The sequence below is a fragment of the Astyanax mexicanus genome, chromosome 2 (genome assembly GCF_023375975.1).
Source record: "Astyanax mexicanus isolate ESR-SI-001 chromosome 2, AstMex3_surface, whole genome shotgun sequence".
NCBI classification, from domain to species: domain Eukaryota; kingdom Metazoa; phylum Chordata; class Actinopteri; order Characiformes; family Acestrorhamphidae; genus Astyanax; species Astyanax mexicanus.
In genome coordinates, this window is record NC_064409.1 from 26,102,501 (window position 1) to 26,124,363 (window position 21,863).

Sequence of the window (21,863 nt, forward strand, 5' to 3'; positions counted from 1 at the left end):
ATCCCTGTTTAGATGCAATATTAATATTTTTTTCAGTAATAGAAACAAAACTCACATTTATTCTGATGGTCTGTCTAGAAAAGAAGATAAGTAAAGACAGATTTAAACACAGCAGCACAGAACACTTAAGATTATCCTACAATCAGTAATTTACTGATTATTGAATCATCTACTAGTGTCTTTACTTTAAAATAAAAAAACATACATTATTTTTAATGAATTCAATATTTCTGCTTACTAAAACTTTCACAACCTTAAATGCTAATCTGGATATCAGACCTTAATGAAAAAAGTGGACAAATAAATAAATATAAAACAATGAAAAAGAAAACACAAACAACATCCACACTGTGTTTAATAAGAGTGTATTCAGCACTGTGTTTAATAAGAGCATATTCAGCACTGTGTTTAATAAGAGCATATTCAGCACTGTGTTTAATAAGAGCACAATCAGCACTGTGTTTAATAAGAGCAGAGAATTAGCAAAACAAAGTTATCACTGTGTTTAATAAGAGTGTATTAAGCACTGTGTTTAATAAGAGTGTATTCAGCACTGTGTTTAATAAGAGTGTATTCAGCACTGTGTTTAATAAGAGCATATTCAGCACTGTGTTTAATAAGAGCACAATCAGCACTGTGTTTAATAAGAGCAGAGAATTAGCAAAACAAAGTTATCACTGTGTTTAATAAGAGTGTATTCAGCACTGTGTTCAATAAGATTGTATTCAGCACTGTGTTTAATAAGAGCACAGTCAGCACTGTGTTTCATAAAAGTGTATTGAGCACTGTGTTTAATAAGATTGTATTCAGCACTGTGTTTCATAAAAGTGTATAGAGCACTGTGTTTAATAAGAGCACAGTCAGCACTGTGTTTAATAAGAGCACAGTCAGCACTGTGTTTAATAAGAGTGTATTCAGCACTGTGTTTAATAAGATTGTATTCAGCACTGTGTTTAATAAGAGCACAGTCAGCACTGTGTTTCATAAAAGTGTATTGAGCACTGTGTTTAATAAGAGAACAGTCAGCACTGTGTTTAATAAGAGTGTATTCAGCACTGTGTTTAATAAGAGCACAGTCAGCACTGTGTTCAATAAGAGTGTATTCAGCACTGTGTTTAATAAGAGTGTATTCAGCACTGTGTTTAATAAGAGCACAGTCAGCACTGTGTATAATAAGAGTACAGTCAGCACTGTGTATAAAAAGAGCACAGTTAGCACTGTGTTTAATAAGAGCACAGTCAGCACTCTGTTTAATAAGAGCACAGTCAGCACTGTGTTTTATAAGAGCACAGTCAGCACTGTATTTAATAAGAGTATATTTAGCACTGTGTTTAATAAGAGTGTATTCAGCACTGTGTTTAATAAGAGCACAGTCATCACTGTGTTTAATAAGAGCACAGTCACCACTGTGTTTAATAAGAGCATATTACGCACTGTGTTTAATAAGAGCACAGTCAGCACTGTGTTTAATAAGAGCACAGTCAGCACTGTGTTTAATAAGAGCACAGTCAGCACTGTGTTTAATAAGAGCACAGTCAGCACTGTGTTTAATAAGAGCACAGTCAGCACTGTGTTTAATAAGAGCACAGTCAGCACTGTGTTTAATAAGAGTGTATTCAGCACTGTGTTTAATAAGAGCGTATTCAGCACTGTGTTTAATAAGAGTGTATTCAGCACTGTGTTTAATAAGAGTGTATTCAGCACTGTGTTTAATAAGAGCACAGTCAGCACTGTGTTTAATAAGAGCACAGTCAGCACTGTGTTTAATAAGAGTGTATTCAGCACTGTGTATAATAAGAGAGTATTCAGCACTGTGTTTAATAAGAGTGTATTCAGCACTGTGTTTAATAAGAGTGTATTCAGCACTGTGTTTAATAAGAGTGTATTCAGCACTGTGTTTAATAAGAGTGTATTCAGCACTGTGTTTAATAAGAGTGTATTCAGCACTGTGTATAATAAGAGAGTATTCAGCACTGTGTTTAATAAGAGCGTATTCAGCACTGTGTTTAATAAGAGCACAGTCAGCACTGTGTTTAATAAGAGCACAGTCAGCACTGTGTATAATAAGAGTACAGTCAGCACTGTGTATAAAAAGAGCACAGTCAGCACTGTGTTTAATAAGAGCACAGTCAGCACTGTGTTTAATAAGAGCACAGTCAGCACTGTGTTTTATAAGAGCACAGTCAGCACTGTATTTAATAAGAGTATATTTAGCACTGTGTTTAATAAGAGTGTATTCAGCACTGTGTTTAATAAGAGCACAGTCATCACTGTGTTTAATAAGAGCACAGTCACCACTGTGTTTAATAAGAGCATATTACGCACCGTGTTTAATAAGACCACAGTCAGCACTGTGTTTAATACGAGCACAGTCAGCACTGTGTTTAATAAGAGCACAGTCAGCACTGTGTTTAATAAGAGCACAGTCAGCACTGTGTTTAATAAGAGCACAGTCAGCACTGTGTTTAATAAGAGCACAGTCAGCACTGTGTTTAATAAGAGTGTATTCAGCACTGTGTTTAATAAGAGCGTATTCAGCACTGTGTTTAATAAGAGTGTATTCAGCACTGTGTTTAATAAGAGTGTATTCAGCACTGTGTTTAATAAGAGCACAGTCAGCACTGTGTTTAATAAGAGCACAGTCAGCACTGTGTTTAATAAGAGTGTATTCAGCACTGTGTATAATAAGAGAGTATTCAGCACTGTGTTTAATAAGAGTGTATTCAGCACTGTGTTTAATAAGAGTGTATTCAGCACTGTGTTTAATAAGAGTGTATTCAGCACTGTGTTTAATAAGAGTGTATTCAGCACTGTGTTTAATAAGAGTGTATTCAGCACTGTGTTTAATAAGAGTGTATTCAGCACTGTGTATAATAAGAGAGTATTCAGCACTGTGTTTAATAAGAGCGTATTCAGCACTGTGTTTAATAAGAGCACAGTCAGCACTGTGTTTAATAAGAGCACAGTCAGCACTGTGTTTAATAAGAGCACAGTCAGCACTGGGTAAGACTTACTGTTTTAGTTTGTAGATCAGAAATCCATTAATAGAGGCAGACAGAAGGAGAAGTGCTGTAAGGATCAGATACGGCAGAAGAGTCTGTTTTTGTTCTGTAAATTGAACATTCTTGGTCAGCATTTGGAGGAACATTATTCAGATCAGAACTGAAAGAACGTATTCATTCAGTTTAATGAGAATAAAGTCAGTTTAAAACCTGCTGTAACTGCTTACCTTTGTAGACCAGACTGAACATTGCACTGGTGCTGAACACGTCATTGGAGCCGATACACTTCAGGGTGGGCGTGTCTGCAGCCAATGGACCAATGGTGATGATGCTCCTCAGGCCCGCACTGCCCACAGGCTCCTCCCTGATGAATCGATTCACTGAGGATGAAACAGAACTTCGCCACTCCAGTTTAGGAATAGGAAATCCATGAGCCTCACAGACACACAGGATCCCACCATCACTGCTGTTACAGTGGGAGGAGAGAGAGGCCTGAGGAGAGACTGAGAGAGAGAGAGAGAGAGAGAGAGAGAGAGAAAGAATGAGAATGAGAGAGAATGAGAATGATTTTCTTTTTCAAGATGATTTTGTAGGTCTTAGGAGATGGTCTGTAAATTGATGAGCATTGGCTTGAGTATTTGTGAAAAGCTATGAAGATATAAATAAAGAGTAGGTCAAAGCATTCACAGCATATATAGCAGCTGTATAGATTGTACTCTCTCATACAGCCTCTTTTTGTGCAAAGTGTGCTGAATAGTTGGACGATGCAAAGTGACACAATCTGCAGCAAGATGATGCTGTAGGTATTTGGAGCTGGTCTGTAGGTTCACTATGACTGTTCTCGCCATCCTTCTCTGATCATCTGAGATTTTTCTTGTTCTGCCACTTCACTTCCTCATTATGTTCCTTACAGTGGAAACTGACAATGAAATAGCTTGTTGTATCCTATGTAGGTCAAGGGTCAATGAGCTTACCAAAAAAAATGTGTACTAAAGGTATTTAAATAAATAAAAAGAGAATGATGCCCAAATTCATACACCTGCATGCAAGAATTTTTTGGACACTTTCTGTAAATCCTTTAAACTTAATTTCACTTCTCAAATATCACGGTGTTTGTGTGCTATGTGATATATTAAACTGAATTTGCTGATCCAAGCAACAAATGATTTATAAAGGATAATTATGAACATTTAAGGAGTGACCAAAGTTTTTCATAACACTGAAGATAATGCATCTCTGGTACTGCTCCATGCTAAACTACACAGAAATACATCCTAGTCCAGGACACAGAACCTTCTTCAGGTAATTACTTTATTAACCCTGCCCCACACACCTCTGACAAATAAGCAAATACAGTGTGTTCACATGTTTTTTTATGATGTATTTTGTTTCGTTTTTAAAGTTAAACCAAACCGGAGAGTTGGAATGTGTGGGGCTTGTTAACTCATTTAGACAAAATAAAATCAACTACAGGTGCTAAAACATAGTGATTAAGCTTAGGTTTAACTGCAAGCAGAACAGCATGTAACGAGGTCGGGGAAGAGATGGCGGAAAGAATGAAGTAGTGAGTAGTAGAATAATGTCCGAGTAGTGCGACTGAATCAAAACTCAGGCAGCAGCAGCATCACGTCCCCGACGGAAGGAGTTAGAGTCCTGAAAATCAACAGAACAGCGAACAGGAGACAGAACAGAAAAAAAAAGAAGAGGTAGAAGCCACAAGGTCAAAAGACCGCGAGGAGGACCATCCATGCGCCGGGGGCAAACGGGCTTCGGAAGGAAGGCAAAAGAAGAACCTTACCTTGTAGGATGACAGCACGCAAGCGCGGGGAAAACCATAGCAGCATCAGGAGAAACAAACGGCCTACCAAAAGCCGGGCCAGTAGCTAAACAGGAGGAGGAAGAGGCCATGGCAGCAGAGGACCCAGGCAGAAACACGCTTGGCAGCGCAGCAGCAGATCCGGCAGAAGCGCCAGGTAGGGCAGCAGCACCAGCAGCAGATCCGGCAGTAGCGCACCAGCAGCGCAGTAGCAGCAGCAGCAGCAGATCCAGCAGAAGCGCACCAGCAGCGCAGTAGCAGCAGCAGATCCAGCAGAAGCGCACCAGCAGCGCAGTAGCAGCAGCAGCAGCAGCAGAAGCGCACCAGCAGCGCAGTAGCAGCAGCAGATCCAGCAGAAGCGCACCAGCAGCAGCAGCAGAAGCGCACCAGCAGCGCAGCAGCAGCAGCAGATCCGACAGAAGCGCACCAGCAGCGCAGTAGCAGCAGCAGCAGACCCAGCAGATCAAGCAGAAGCGCACCAGCAGCGCAGCAGCAGCAACAGCAGCAGATCCGGCAGAAGCGCACCAGCAGCGCAGCAGCAGCAGCAGATCTAAGTGACACAATCTGCAGCAAGATGATGCTGTAGGTATTTGGAGCTGGTCTGTAGGTTCACTATGACTGTTCTCGCCATCCTTCTCTGATCATCTGAGATTTTTCTTGTTCTGCCACTTCACTTCCTCATTATGTTCCTTACAGTGGAAACTGACAATGAAATAGCTTGTTGTATCCTATGTAGGTCAAGGGTCAATGAGCTTACCAAAAAAAATGTGTACTAAAGGTATTTAAATAAATAAAAAGAGAATGATGCCCAAATTCATACACCTGCATGCAAGAATTTTTTGGACACTTTCTGTAAATCCTTTAAACTTAATTTCACTTCTCAAATATCACGGTGTTTGTGTGCTATGTGATATATTAAACTGAATTTGCTGATCCAAGCAACAAATGATTTATAAAGGATAATTATGAACATTTAAGGAGTGACCAAAGTTTTTCATAACACTGAAGATAATGCATCTCTGGTACTGCTCCATGCTAAACTACACAGAAATACATCCTAGTCCAGGACACAGAACCTTCTTCAGGTAATTACTTTATTAACCCTGCCCCACACACCTCTGACAAATAAGCAAATACAGTGTGTTCACATGTTTTTTTATGATGTATTTTGTTTCGTTTTTAAAGTTAAACCAAACCGGAGAGTTGGAATGTGTGGGGCTTGTTAACTCATTTAGACAAAATAAAATCAACTACAGGTGCTAAAACATAGTGATTAAGCTTAGGTTTAACTGCAAGCAGAACAGCATGTAACGAGGTCGGGGAAGAGATGGCGGAAAGAATGAAGTAGTGAGTAGTAGAATAATGTCCGAGTAGTGCGACTGAATCAAAACTCAGGCAGCAGCAGCATCACGTCCCCGACGGAAGGAGTTAGAGTCCTGAAAATCAACAGAACAGCGAACAGGAGACAGAACAGAAAAAAAAAGAAGAGGTAGAAGCCACAAGGTCAAAAGACCGCGAGGAGGACCATCCATGCGCCGGGGGCAAACGGGCTTCGGAAGGAAGGCAAAAGAAGAACCTTACCTTGTAGGATGACAGCACGCAAGCGCGGGGAAAACCATAGCAGCATCAGGAGAAACAAACGGCCTACCAAAAGCCGGGCCAGTAGCTAAACAGGAGGAGGAAGAGGCCATGGCAGCAGAGGACCCAGGCAGAAACACGCTTGGCAGCGCAGCAGCAGATCCGGCAGAAGCGCCAGGTAGGGCAGCAGCACCAGCAGCAGATCCGGCAGTAGCGCACCAGCAGCGCAGTAGCAGCAGCAGCAGCAGATCCAGCAGAAGCGCACCAGCAGCGCAGTAGCAGCAGCAGATCCAGCAGAAGCGCACCAGCAGCGCAGTAGCAGCAGCAGCAGCAGCAGAAGCGCACCAGCAGCGCAGTAGCAGCAGCAGATCCAGCAGAAGCGCACCAGCAGCAGCAGCAGAAGCGCACCAGCAGCGCAGCAGCAGCAGCAGATCCGACAGAAGCGCACCAGCAGCGCAGTAGCAGCAGCAGCAGACCCAGCAGATCAAGCAGAAGCGCACCAGCAGCGCAGCAGCAGCAACAGCAGCAGATCCGGCAGAAGCGCACCAGCAGCGCAGCAGCAGCAGCAGATCCGACAGAAGCGCACCAGCAGCGCAGTAGCAGCAGCAGCAGACCCAGCAGATCAAGCAGAAGCGCACCAGCAGCGCAGCAGCAGCAACAGCAGCAGATCCGGCAGAAGCGCACCAGCAGCGCAGTAGCAGCAGCAGCAGCAGACCCAGCAGAAGCGCACCAGCAGCGCAGTAGCTGTAACAGTCGAAGATCCAGGCAGGAGCGCGCCAGTCAGCGTAGCAACAGTCGAAGTTCGAGGCAGGAGCGCGCCAGTCAGCGCATCAACAGTAGAAGATTCAGGAGGGAGCGCGCCAACCAGCGCAGCGACGGTAAAAGTTCCAGGGAGAGCGCGCCAGAAGGAGAAAGATCCGGGCAGGCCCGCGCCAGTCGTAACTGCAGCAGCAGAGGCCAGGGGAGGCGGAGCGAAGGCAGAGGGGCCGGGTGAACCGGTGTTCTGTTGCACTTTGCCACCCTGTCGAACCGTGCAACTCTAGTACAAAATAAAAAAGTAAAAGTGCTAGAAAAAGCCCCATATTCAAACATGCTTCAGCAGGAAATTCATAAAGCCGAAACAAAATATTGGAGAACAGTTTAGAGCAAGGAGGGGAGACCGCAACTTAACAGAAAACCATAAAAGAAGAAAACAAACAATGGTCCCGCGCATGGGCACTGGCGTCGAGAAGCACATCTGGATGGGTTGCACAATACGACAGAACACTGCGTTGCAGGGAGAGGCAACCCGGAAGCAGATTCACAACGCTCTTCGACAGCGACCAAACGAGAGTCTGAACTCCACACCGAGACAGCGACCGCCTGAAGGACCGGGACAGCTGGGGCTTATCGCCGACATTGGGCTGGGGCGGCGGCAGGACAGAGCAGGAGGGGGTAGAGAAGCGGGCCGGCCAGCCAACGGCGCGGCGCGTGGCAAGCAGATTTCATCTTCAAAGCACCGCCGACCGGACGAGGGGAGCAGCAGCCGTCAGTAGGAGTGGGAGGCGCCGGTAGCAGGAGCGGGAGGGGTCCGACGTCAAAGCGGCCAGCAGCAGGGGGCCAGCAGCAGGAGGCCAGCACGGGACGCCGGTCGGACACACAAGAGGCGAGAACGGGACATAAATGAGAGAACTCCGGACGACACTAAGAACGACCATCAGCGCCTGAAAGGCAGCAAAGGTACTGAATGAGTGATCTTATTTAAAGGCAGAGGGAACAGCTGATTGGATAGGTAATTAGGTGACGTAGCATTGGAGTCTTTAGTAGAACTTTCGCTGCGCTTTCGTTTCTATCCCTGTAGCCATCCTCCTCTCTGTCTATATCATTATCTCAATGTTCGTCTTATACCGTTTTGCCCCATTCTGTATTCTAACACATATCATGTGTAAGATGATGGCGCATGAGCAGATTGTAGCCTCACTGGATTATAATGAATGTATTATTTTATTTTTCTGTGTTTCAACATTGTATTCTACAGTCAAAGGTCATAACCAAACCATTTGACCATCACAGGCTTATGTCTATTACTAGAAAAGGTGCAAACTCCCAATTGTAGTTTTTCAAAATTGAAAATAATGTGACTTTTGATTTTGTTTTTTAGCTCATTAATGAGACACTCCTATTGACGCTAATGATATTCTGGATGCCAGCCACCCCAGTGCCCTCTAGCACACTGTTCTGCCTTTGATACAACAAATCACAATATACTTTCCACTCATCTTTCTACAATCAGCATTACCAATCCGAGTTTTCCTCTATTTAAGCCCAATGAAACTGAGAGATAATATGTTTGTGACTCTGCAGCAGTATGAGACAATAAACCTTATGTAAAGCTAAAACGTTATGCAAGGTGTTTCTCAGGGATCAGTGATTAGCCCCTCAGACTGCTATTTACATGCTGCCTAATGGACAAATAGTCCATAGTTATTCTCTCAATATCATGTCTAGCATTCTACTCAATGAAAGGCCAATTGCTCCACCCATGCCATGCAATTATTAGAAAATAGAAGAAGCTAAACATGACTGTTAATCTCCCTCGGACTGGGGATCCATGCACAATCTCACCTCGTGGCGCATCAATGATCCTAAGAAAGGAAGAACCAGCCCAGAACTACACAGGAGAAGCTAATCAATGACCTGAAGAGAGCTGGCACCACTGTTTCCAAGGTTACTGTGGGTAATACACTACATGTCATATTTTAAAGTCACGCATGGCTCGGAAGCAAACGTTCAGCCCGTCTTAAGTTTGCCTATTTGGATGATCCAGAGGAGTCATGGGAGAAAATTCTGTGGTCAGATGAGACCAAAATAGAACGTTTTGGTCTTATTTCCACTCTCCATGTTTGGAGGACGAAGGATAATGAGTAGCATCCCAAAACACCAGCCCTACTGTAAAGCATTGGGGTGGAAGCATCATGCTTTAAGGGTGTTTTTTTATTATTAATGGTTAAAAACCTCCTTCCATCAGTTAGAGCATTGTAGATGTGCCGTGGCAGGGTCTTCCAACATGACAATAACCCAAAGCACACAGCCAGGATAACCAAGGAGTTGCTCTGTAAGAAGCAAACCAAGGGAGCTCAAACTCAGCGACAGCCCAGAAACCTGGCTGATTTAGAAAAGATCTGTATTGAGGAATGGGCCAAAATCCCTGCTGCAGTGTGCAAACCTGGTGAAAAACTACAGGAACCGTTGACCTCTGAAATTGCAAACAAAGGCTAATGTACCAAATATTAACATTAATTTTCACATTTAAATACTTCTTTGCAGCAGTAACCTACAAATAAATAATTTTAAAAAATCATACATTGTGATTTCCAGATTTTTTTATGGATTATGTCTCTCACAGTGGACATGCACCTAAGATAAAAATTTCAGACCCTGCAAATGATTTCTAAGTGGGAGAACTTGCAAAGTCCCAGAGTGTTCAAATACTTATTTTCTTCACTGTATTTGATCTAAATCAAGAGCTAGATAGTACTGTTAGTTATTTTCACACAGCTATGAATAAAAACTTGAAGGAAAAATGTTTTATTCGACACTAAGATTGAAGAACATCAAGATTATTTTTTTTTTCAGTTTTGCCCAGATCTATTTATAAAAATCTAAAATCAAACAAACTCAATTAGTGCCCAATTCCTCAAATGTAAATATATCATTCCAGCACTGTACGTACAGTGAACATCCAGCTGCACAGATGAGTTGTGGGTTCCGTGTGGGTTCTGAGCTCTACAGTAGTATAAACCACTGTGTGTATTGTTAGTCTCTGTGATGTTGAGAGTGTCTCCAGTCCCTATCTGCTCTCCATTCTCTCTGTACCAGGTGAAGTTCAGCACTGCTGGGTTTCCATCACTGCTGCAGATCAGAGACACTGAACTCCCCAACAGAACTGGACCAGGAGGTACCACTGATACAGACGTGTTTCTCGGAGGATCTGAGAGAAGAAATACAGGATTAAGAACTAAAGTAAATAAATTTTTACCAACAGTTCCATAATTATTTTGGCCCCTATAAATTCCATTTTATTTTTTTTATGTTTTTTTGTCACACTTTAAATTTCTTTTTATAGATAGAAGGAAACAAAAAGTGAAGCAAATGGCAACTTTGTATGTAATGAAACTGCTACAATTACATTTAGAAAAAGCACAAAAAAAGCTGTAAAAATTAACAACATTTATTGTAATTAAGTAAATAATAAATACAATAAATAAACAAAAGTGCTTTAGAACTTGTGCTTTAGTGCTTGCTACTTGTAATGTAAATTGCAGAAAATCTATTAATCTTTAAACAAAGATTCTTTTAAAAATGCCCTTAAACCCTTAATTTAATGCAGCTCTACATATGTAATTTAGTTGTATAGTTTCTCCACAAGAGTAGCAACAGTTAGCTTTAGTGTGTACCAGTTTTTTTTTTAGATGTTTTTGGCTACAGGACGCTTGTCATTCGGACATTACCACACACATAAGAACAAATTCACAGTTTTTGGAGAGTATTCTGTATTTATGTTTGAATTCTGCTTTTATTCTACATTTCTGTGATTCTGTCAGTGTTCTCCACATTGTGGAATTCATAGGGCTCTAGTTACTGAGTAATGTTTCTGCTTAATAAAGTCAGTCTTACACAGAACGAGCAACAGACGAGAGCTTGAAACGCTTTTGATGGGTTTGGCCTCCAGCTGGTAGGAGGCACTGCAGGTGATTTGATCTCCATCATGAAGGTGAGATGCAGTGAAGCTCAGGTGAGAGGAGATGAAGGTGGTGTTCTGGATCTCCTGGACACTGATGATGGAGGGCACGTTGGTCCATGTTAAATTGGGGGGGTTGGAGGGACACGGGGCTAAAGCAGAGCAAATCAGATTCACAGAGCTGCCCTCCATCACATTCTTCAGATCCTTCACCTTCTCCTGATCCACGTTCAGACTCAGAGTGGGTTTAGGGGGAGAGTCTGAAACACACATATTTGTGCAGAGTTAGAGCATCATCAGATTTCTATTTAAATCTTCATTAATATGATAAAACTATGAATTAGGTTTAATCATATCACTCACCTCTGACACTTATAGAAACATGTGACTCTTTATAAGACCATTTCAGACCTCCTTCTCCCTCGATTCTGAAGTAATATTTCCCACTGGTATCTGGACTGATGCTGGTGAAGATGGTGGTGCAGTTCTTCTTACTGAGATCTCCTGTTATTTTTCCTTTATTCTGGTTTTTATCAGGAGTTGAGGAGTAAAATACTATATTGTTAAACTCAGTGCCATCTTTAAGCCATTTTCCTACAGAAGTGTCTTTTAATAAGTGAGCATAGACTGAATCAATCTCAAACTGACATGGAATGAGGACACACAGCTTCTACAGTCTCTGGAAGAGTAATAGAGAAATCCATCCAAACAACTGCGACACAGACACATACACACACATTAATAAAGTAACAAAGTAACTAGATTCCACTTAGAATACACATTATTTACAGTATACAAAGTCTGAACACACACATACCTCTGATCATACAGTACACCACACTAAGAGTCTGGGTTAGCTTCATCTTTCTGTAGAGGAAATTCCACCTGGAGGAGAGAAACACAGAAATACAGCATATATTTATATTGTACTGAAAGAATGTGGTCATTTTAACATTTGTATAACATAAAAAAAAAATATATATATATATATATATATATATATATATATATATATATATATATATATATATATATATATATATATATATATATAAGCATGTCCTACCTTTTTAAATGAAAAGCAATTACAAAACTACATTACAACATGACAACATTGCTACGTTATTTATTTGAACAATTATTTCATTCTTAACATCCCAGCAGACACACCAACAAAGTACAATATACAGTTTCTGCTACATGGCAACAGATGATGTTAAAATTAGTTAAAAATAAACTTGAATCTGTATATAGACGTGCTCTGCTCTTCAGAATCTGAACCAGAGACTGAGCTCTGTCTCAGAACCTACACTAAACTGTTCTACTGATGATGTGATTATCAGGGGAAATCAGAACAAAATGAGTCTCTCTAGTTCCAATGGATCTATACACTGATAAACCAAAAGTCCTGACATTTATTATTATTAGAGTTACAGTGCCTTGCAAAAGTATTCAGCCATTTCAGACTTCAAACATAAAGATATGAAATTGTAATTTTTTCTGAAGAATCAACAACAAGTTGGACACAATCGTAATGTGGAACAAAATTTATGGATATTTCAAACTTTTTTAGAAAAAAAAAAAAAAAACTGGAAAGTGGGGAGTGCAATATTATTCGGCCCCTTTACTTTCAGTGCATCAATCTCACTCCAGGGGCCAGTTGTTCAAAAAATGTAATCCGGATCAAAATTATCCAGATTTGGCAATCCCATTTTTTGCTATCCAGGATCAGGTGATCTGTCTTACTTTTAAGTTTTTCAAAACAATATTGGATTGGATCACCCTGATCCAGAAACACAGTTTTCAGGATTACCTAATCCGGATTACCAGCTATGTAAAGAACAGGTAGAAGAACCAACATGGGTTGATGACACCTTTTCTTGCAGTAACAACACCTGCGCAGGGACGCTTAAATACTGCTCATTGCAAAACAATATGTGCAATTGAGCATTTAAATGGAGTTCTGAAGAGATGCTTTGCATGCCTTAACTATTTGCGAGTCGAACCACAGGGAGCATGCAACATAACACTTGCATGTTTTGTCCTGCATAACATTGCTACCAGACGCAATGTCCCTCTCTGTGATGTTTAGGATGCACCTGAGCCTGTTAAAGAACCAGACCAACCTCTGGTGTTCTTTGCAATTGTTCAAAATAATTTTTGTCAGCTTCATATCTGATGAATGTTTCTTTGACATTAATATACAGTGATGAATGACCGTGACATAGATGAAAAGATGAATATATTATTTTTGTTTGTTATTGAAATCTTTTGGGAGGTTTATTTCATAGGGCCAAGATCGTTTTTATGTTTACTTTACTATAGTGAAAGGCTTAATTGGTAGCCTATGTCTACTTTATCACTTTAAAACTAAATAAAAGCATATACACTAAATTGTACAAATGTATTTTTTTTACTTTAAAGCTTTGATTTTAAAGTTTTACTAAATTTTCTTCCTAAAATACACCTTGAAATCCTACCCCTTGTTGGGATCAGGGTAATCCTGATTTTTTGGATCAAAGTTATCCAAATCCTACTGAAAAGTTTTGAACAACAGAAACTGAGGGTTTGATCCATTTACAAACTAGGATTGAATTACGTGATCTGATCCGATTTCAGAATGTTTCTTTCCCTTTTGAACAACCCGTTTTCAAGATTTTATCCAATCCGATAACCAAAATCCGATCAGATTACCTTTGAACAACTGGCCCCAGAAGTTCAGTGAGGGTCTCTGAATGATTCAATGTTGACCTAAAAGACTGATGATGATAAATAGAATCCACCTGTGTGTAATCAAGTCTCTGTGTAAATGCACCTGCTCTGTGATAGTCTCAGAGTTCTGTTTAAAGCTCAGAGAGCATCAAGAAAACCATGGAACACACCAGGCAGGTCTGAGATAATCTTGTGGAGAAGTTTAGAGCCGGATTTGGATACAAAAAGATTTCCCAAGCTTTTTTTTTTTTTTTTTTTTTTTTTTTTTTATTTCTAATTTTTCCCATTTTCTCCCCAATTTACATGGCCAATTACCCAACCCACTCATTAGGACTCCCCCTATCACTAGTGATGCCCTAACACACCAGGAGGGTGAAGACTAACACATGCCTCCTCCGATACATGTGAAGTCAGCCACCGCTTCTTTTCGAGCTGCTGCTGATGCAGCATTACCGAGCAGCCAGTGCGCTTGGAGGAAAGCACAGCGGCTCGGCTCCGGTACATCAGCTCACAGACGCCCTGAGCTGCAGACATCACCGTAGGAGCGATGTGGGGAGAGAGCGCCATCTACCCACCCAGAGGGAGCAGGGCCAATTTTGCTCCCTCTGACACCGGCAGCTTGATGGCAAAGCTGCATGAGCTGGGGTTCGAACCTGCGACCTCCTGCTCATAGTGGCAGCGCCTTAGACCGCTGGACCACTCGGCGCCCCTTCCCAAGCTTTAAACATCTCAAGGAGCACTGTGCAAGTGATCATATTGAAATGAAAGGAAAATCAGACCACTGCAAATCTACCAAGACCCGGCCGTCCCTCTAAACTTTCAGCTCAAACAAGGAGAAGACTGATCAGAGATGCATCCAAGAGACCCATGATCACTCTGGATGAACTGCAGAGATCTACAGCTGAGGTGGGAGACTCTGTCCACAGGAAAACAATCAGTTGTACACTGCACAAATCTGGACTTTATGGAAGAGTAGCAAGAAGAAAGACATTTCTCAAATATATCCATAAAAATTCTCATTTAAAGTTTCCCACAAGCCACCTGTGAGACACACCAAACAAGAAGGTGCTCTGGTCAGATGAAACCAAAATCAAACTTTTTGGCCACAATGCAAAACCATATGTTTGGCATAAAAGAAACAACAGCTCATCACCCTGAACACACCATCACCTCTGTAAAACATGGTGGTGGCAGCATCATGGTTTGGACCTGCTTTTATCAGCAGGGACAGAGAAGTTGGTTTAAATTGATGGGAAGATAAATAGAGCCAAATACAGGACCATTCTGGAATAAAACATGCTGGAGTCTGCAAAAGACCTGAGACAGGGACAGAGATTTATCTTCCAACAAGACAATGATCCAAAACATGAAGCAAAATCTACAATGGAATGATTCGAAATAATCGTATCCAGGTGTTAGAATGACCAAGTCAAAATCCAGACCTGAATCCAATTGAGAATCTGTGCAAAGAGCTGAAAACTGCTGTTCACAAACGCTCTCCATCCAACCTCACTGAGATCCAGCTGTTTTGAAAGGAAGAACGGGCAAAAATTTCAGTTTCTCGATGTGCAAAACTGATAGAGACATACCCCAAGCGACTTGCAGCTGTAATCACAACAAAAGGTGGCGCTACATTAATTAGTATTAATGCAAGGGGACTGAATAATATTGCACGGCCCACTTTCCAGTTTTTTATTCTAAAAAGTTTAAAATATCCAATAAATTTCGTTCCACTTTACGATTGTGTTCCACTTGCTGTTAATTCTTCACAAAAAATATGTTTGTAGCCTGAAATGTGGCAAAAGGTTAAAAAGTTCAAGAGGGCCGAATACTTTTGCATTATTCTACAGAGAGATTCAGAAGATCTGCAGTGGTTCTTACCCTCAGGGTGGAGGAGAGTCTGATAATCTCTCGCTGTGGAGATCAGACACTACCAAGCTTCCTGCTGTAACTCTGCTGCTTCAGACTGGACTCATCTGCACTGAGAGACACACACCAGTTAATACACACCCTCACACCCACTCACTCACACACACACACCAACTTCCTCTAACACACCAGGGCTGGACCTACAACACCATCAGCAGAGATGTCATGTAATAAAATACAAATAGTTTGTTACAGTACTTAAGTAGAAATTTTGGTTTTTATACTTCACTGGAGTAATTTTTACTTCTAATCCTTACATTTTCATATAATTACTCCCCATTACTCCTATTTCATTTCAGCTTGTTTTCATTCCTGCTTCTCATTGTCAAAAAAACATATTTGATAAATCTCTCTATCCAGATTGAGAGACTTTGATTGAGGTTCCAGGGGAAGTATAAACATATCCCATTTGGACACCCTATTGATTAGATCTGTCACACCTGCATACGTCACGCCGACATTCCAGCAAGAACATAGCAGATGTAGTATGAAGATGTTCTTTGACTGTCTGAGACTCAAGAGAACTCGAGTAAAACTAAGCTTCTTATATTTGCCTAATACTAAAATTCATTCATTTTCAATGGGCACACAGTGGTGTGAAAAACTGTTTGCCCCTTCATTTCTTTTTTGCATGTTTGTCACTTTTAAATGTTTCACATCATCAAAATATTTTAAACATTATTCAAAGACAACATAAGCAAACACAAAATGCATTTTTTCAATGAACGTTTTTTATTAAGTGAGAAATCCAAACCTATATTGCCCTGTGTGAAAAGGTGATTGCCCCCTAAACCTTATAACTGGTTGTTCCACCTGTAGCAGCAATAACTGAAATCAAGCGTTTACAGTAACTTGCAATGAGTTTTTCACAGTGCTGTGGAGGAATTAGTTCCACTCTTTTTGTAGAATTGTTGTAATTCCGCCACATTGGAGAATTTCCAGAATGAACTGCATTTTTAAGATCATGCCACAGCATCTCAATCGGATGCAGGTCAGGACTTTGACTAGGCAAACCCAAAGTTTTCTCTTTGTTTTTCTTTAGCCAATCAGAGGTGGACATGCTGGTGTGTTTTGGATCATTGTCCTGCTGCAGAACCCAAGTTCGTTTCAGCTTGAGGTCACGAACAGAAGGCTAGACATTCTCCTTTAGGATCTTTTTGGTAGACAGTGGAATTTATGGTTCCATTTATTACAGCAAGACTTCCAAGTCCGGAAGGAGCAAAACAACTTTAAAAGATCTTTTCTGGCAAAACTGAGCCAGGCCTTAATGTTCTTATGGTGGAGTCATGAATGCTGACCTTAACTGAGTGAAGCCTGCAGTTCTTTGAATGTTGTTGTGGGTCTGTCACTGTGCTCTTGGGATAAATTTGGTCTGCTGGCCAATTTAAGAGATTCTGGTTGAGAACAGGTGTGGTAGTAGTCAAGCCAGGGTGTGGCTAGGGAAATTGAACTCAGATGTGATAAACAACAGTTAAGTTATGTTTTAACTGGGGGCAAACACTTTTTTACCATGTAGGTTTGGATATTCTTTTACCCTTAATAATAAAAATCTTCATTTAGAAACTGCATTTTGTGGTTTGACTAATATTTAAATTTATTTGATGATCTGTAACATGCAAGAAAATAAGAAATTATGAAGGGGCAAACACTTTTTCACATCACTGTATATGTGCATAATGAGCCTAGTGCTAGGAAAGGTAAGTTTATTTATATAGCATATAGAAGTCCAATTAAAAAACATGTAAAAGAATAACAATAAAAAAGAAATACAAATAAAATAACAATAAAGCATGAATAAAACATGATTTAAACATGATTAAAACAATATACACTACTCACAAAAAGTTAGGGATATTCAGCTTTAGGGTGAAATTTCAGGACGAGCCTAAAATTCATTTAAACCTTTACAGGTGAACTACTCTAAGCTTTTGAATGCAAATGTCCAACTGTTAAATGGTTCAGTACTTTTTGCACAAGTTGCTGTTCTCTAACGAGGAGCTTAACGGCAAAATTCACAACAGGTGTTTGATCCTCGAATGGACCAATAAATGTCTTGGTTCAATTAGAGCTGGTGTTTAAACAGCTGTCCTCATCATGCTGTTCACATTTTGACATCATGAGACCAAGACGACACCTAACAATAGATCAACAGTACCTTGCTATTGCGATGCTTCAAACGGGACGTTCTCAGACCGAAGTGGCCACTGAGCTTAGAGTGTCACAGAGTGTCATCAGCAGGTTGCAACAGAGATACAGAGAGACTGGAAGAGTCACAGAAAGGCGTAGAAGTGGACGTCCTTTGGCCACATCCCAGGCTGATGACCGCTACATTGTGAACAATGCCCTGAGAAACCGGATGATAAATGCCACTCAACTCCAGGCACATTTAAGGGAGGTGAGAGGCACTCAAGTGTCACGTCAGACCATTCGAAACCGTTTACATCAGCATGGTCTGCGTGCTAGACGACCTGCAAGGGTACCTGACCACACCACCAGGCACAGGCATCATCGCCTTGCATGGGCAAGGGAGCATTTACGCTGGACGAGGGACCAGTGGGCCTCAGTGCTATTCTCTGATGAAAGTCGATTCACGTTGAGCAGAAATGATGGCCGGCAACGATGTTGGAGACGTCAAGGAGAGCGCTATGCATCAGCCACTGTTGTTACCAGACGAGCTTTTGGAGGTGGCGGTGTTACAGTGTGGGCAGGTGTGTCCAGTCGGTACAGAACTGCCCTACACTTTGTGAATGGTACAGTGACAAGCCCGTACTACCTGAATAACATCATTAATCCAGTGATTGTGCCCCTACATGAACAACACAGGCCTGATTTCATCTTCATGGACGACAACGCTCCAGCTCATCGAGGTCGCATCATCAGGGAACGGCTGTTGGAGACTGGTGTACCTCAAATGGAATGGCCTGCACTTTCTCCAGACCTGAATCCTATTGAAAACCTGTGGGATCAGCTGAGTCGCCTTGTAGAGGCCCGAAATTCTGCACCCCAGAACCTCAATGACCTGAGGGCTGCCCTTCAAGAAGAGTGGGATGCCATGCCTCAGCAGACAATAAGTCGACTTGTGAACAGCATGAGACGTCGTTGTCAAGCTGTAATTGATGCTCACGGGCACATGACAAGTTATTGAGACATTTAATTTTTTTTAATGGGGTTTACCCACCATTGTTGTTAACTTTTGTTTCAATAAATTGTTTGATTTGAGAAAATCAGCAGCGCATCCTTTATGATATGATATCACTGTAGTGTGAACTTTTCACATTTTCCATAAATTTCACCTGAAAGCCAAATATCCTTAACTTTTTGTGAGTAGTGTATTTAAAAGAAAGAAAAATTAACTAAATGAATTAGAATAAAAGTGCCGTTACAGAATAAAAGTGTGTGGAGCTGCAGTGTTTTAAACTGAGTTGAAGGCCTGATCAAACATGAAATTTTTCAGCCTGGATGTAAAAGTGTGTAGTGTTGGTGCTCTTCTAATGCTCTCCGTCAACTGGTTCCATTTAAGAGTAGCATAGTAGCTAAACACTCCCTTTCCATGTTTCCAAGTTTTTACCTCAGGTGGCACTAACTGAGCAGTTCCTGATGATCTGAGAGTTCTGCTCGGCTCATATTGCTGGAGCACATCAGATAAATATGCTGGTCCTGCACCATTAAGACATCTATAGACCAGTAATAGGACCTTAAAATCACACCATACTGGTACCCAGTGTAGGGATTTAAGGATGTGGGTGACGTGTTCCCTCCTTTTACTCCTAAGGAGAACTCTGGCTGCTGCATTTTGAATCAGTTTAAGCTGATTCTATTTTCATTCTATTTGACACATTGACAAGAAGCAGATTATATCTGCCAAATACAATTTATTTTACTCCAATCATAGCTACACAGAGGGCATTAGTACAATTTTCACTGACTTTCACAGGAGAAATCCGATGAAATGTTCTAAACTTTTTAATATTGCAAAATACTAAAAACAATCAGCCCTAATCTGCCTTACTCTCTTTAAGAAAGTCAAGTCCGGGTCTTGGTGATCCGGAGAGGACGAAAGTGTGTCAATATTCCTGTGTCCTTCTAAAAGACAGCAGTAATAGACAGACTGCCATGCTGATACTGTGTGCACTGTAACTGTAGATTAACCCTTATTTGTAAACAGAAATAAAAGGAACCAGAGGGTAATCTCTTAATCATTCTGCTGTGGGAATCACATTCTGACAGGGAGGCAGAAATCAGCCAGGAAAATCTACTATTCTAACTGACAGCACACATCCTTTTACAAGTATAAAGAGACTAATGACTAAGGTAGCTGATGAGAACAGGATGTAGTAAAGTTCTTTAGTGCACTCACTAAACTGCAGTGGGAAATTAAAACTAACCAAACCAGAGCAAACGTACACAGTGTCACAAAAACAAGGATATAAAGTATCTATCTATCTATCTATCTATCTATCTATCTATCTATCTATCTATCTATCTATCTATCTATCTATCATCTATCTATCTATCTATCTATCTATCTATCTATCTATCTATCTATCATCTATCTATCTATCTATCTATCTATCTATCTATCTATCTATCTATCTATCTATCTATCTATCGTTTTAGGTCTGGATATCAGGTGTGAAAAAGCCTTAAAGCTCCATTAGCCCTGCTGATCATCTACACATCCAGCAGAACACCCACACAGGACAAGAGCACCCTCTACTGTTAATGAAGTTCAATGGCTAGAATGGCTGAAGCTGCTTGCAGAAATTGATAGGAAATCACTGCCTGATGCCTGACACACTGTTTTTATATTCCAATTCTAATGGCTAAATATTCTTTAAAAACGTAGAGGACCGTTGCTTGTTAAAGTTAATATTATCATTAACTAAGGGGTATTTATCTTAAATCACTGATGGCATAAAATGGTTTTAAAATTAAAATAGATAACAGTTTTCTAATTAATGACAATAAAAATGAATTAGTAAAATATCAAACATTAGTAACGGGACCCCTGATCCTGATAGCAATATTACTTGCTACCCTTACACCTCTAAACACAAGCTAGTTCAAAGTTAAAGCTAACATAAGACTAGCTGACCTGTGTTTAGTAAAATTACTATTCTGAGGTGAAATATATAAACCTACCAGTTTACTTTTCCTTCTCATAATCTGTGATGTTTTTTATGTAAATAGAAATAGTGAGAGCCTATTAAATAGCAAGAATTATTTTGAATCATTATAGATACTTTACTTTAAAAGCTTCAAGTAGTCAACGAGGTAAAAGAAATCCTGTATAGAAGAACAAAATGCATAAAGGTGCATCGTTAATCATTTTATAATTTATTTTATAATGATAACTTTTTTGACAATATGTTGTAACAAAATAACTGTGATAAGGTAGACTATTCCTATCTATCACCAGTACATCACAGACATTTTTATCTTACACAAACAAAGACTCTTAAACAGTTCAGATATTTACCTGTATTCCTTAGGGAGTGGCAGCGCGTTGGCCACGCAGCTTTGTAGCCTGGAGTGGGCTTGGGGAAATCTCTGGTGCAGGGGGGTTTCAGGTGAACTGTAAAAGAAGAAAAAAAGAAATGTTAATATATTGTAATTTTTTTCTTGTATTTATATATTTACATTTACTGTCCTAGGAGTGAACGTCTAAATAACCAGTTATGTGAATAGTTATTTGCATTTTATATGATATATTGTGTTATGGTTTACCCAGGGGTATATCCCTTTGGTTTAGTCTGGGGAGGCTAAAGGGGTATATAAGGGGGTAAATGGGACATTTGGGGGTTGGCTCAAGGGACGTGAGAGACTGGATGAATTTATGTTTTAATCTGTTTAACTTACCGAGCTGATGAGCTCGAGGGACTCTGCTATGGACTGCGTATGTCTTACTGTTCAGTCTAGCTAGTGGTAGCTCTAGACACTTTTTCCAGCAACCCTGAGCAAAAGTGTAAATATGTCAGTGTACTGTTTATTATTTTTGTAAGGAAAATAAAACTAAACCAGTTGAGATCTCACGCCTGCTGTGGAACTCCATCATTTCCCACTACAGACTCCAAACCACAAGATTCACACTACCACAAATGGATGC

At 40.6% G+C, this 21,863-nt stretch overlaps 1 protein-coding gene and 1 pseudogene across 1 annotated transcript in view; one reads left to right on the plus strand and one right to left on the minus strand.

Annotated features, from left to right (window-relative positions):
- rps16 (ribosomal protein S16) overlaps positions 1-11,399 on the plus strand; it is a 1,145,183-nt gene extending 1,133,784 nt beyond the window's left edge. Inside the window, exon 7 of the mRNA XM_049473977.1 lies at positions 11,388-11,399. The gene's annotated coding sequence lies outside the window, so the exon portion shown is untranslated. The remainder of the gene's footprint in view (positions 1-11,387) is intronic.
- Positions 1-21,655, minus strand: part of LOC103044186 (myelin-associated glycoprotein-like) — an 82,273-nt pseudogene extending 60,618 nt beyond the window's left edge.
- Positions 21,656-21,863: the final 208 nt, after the last annotated feature.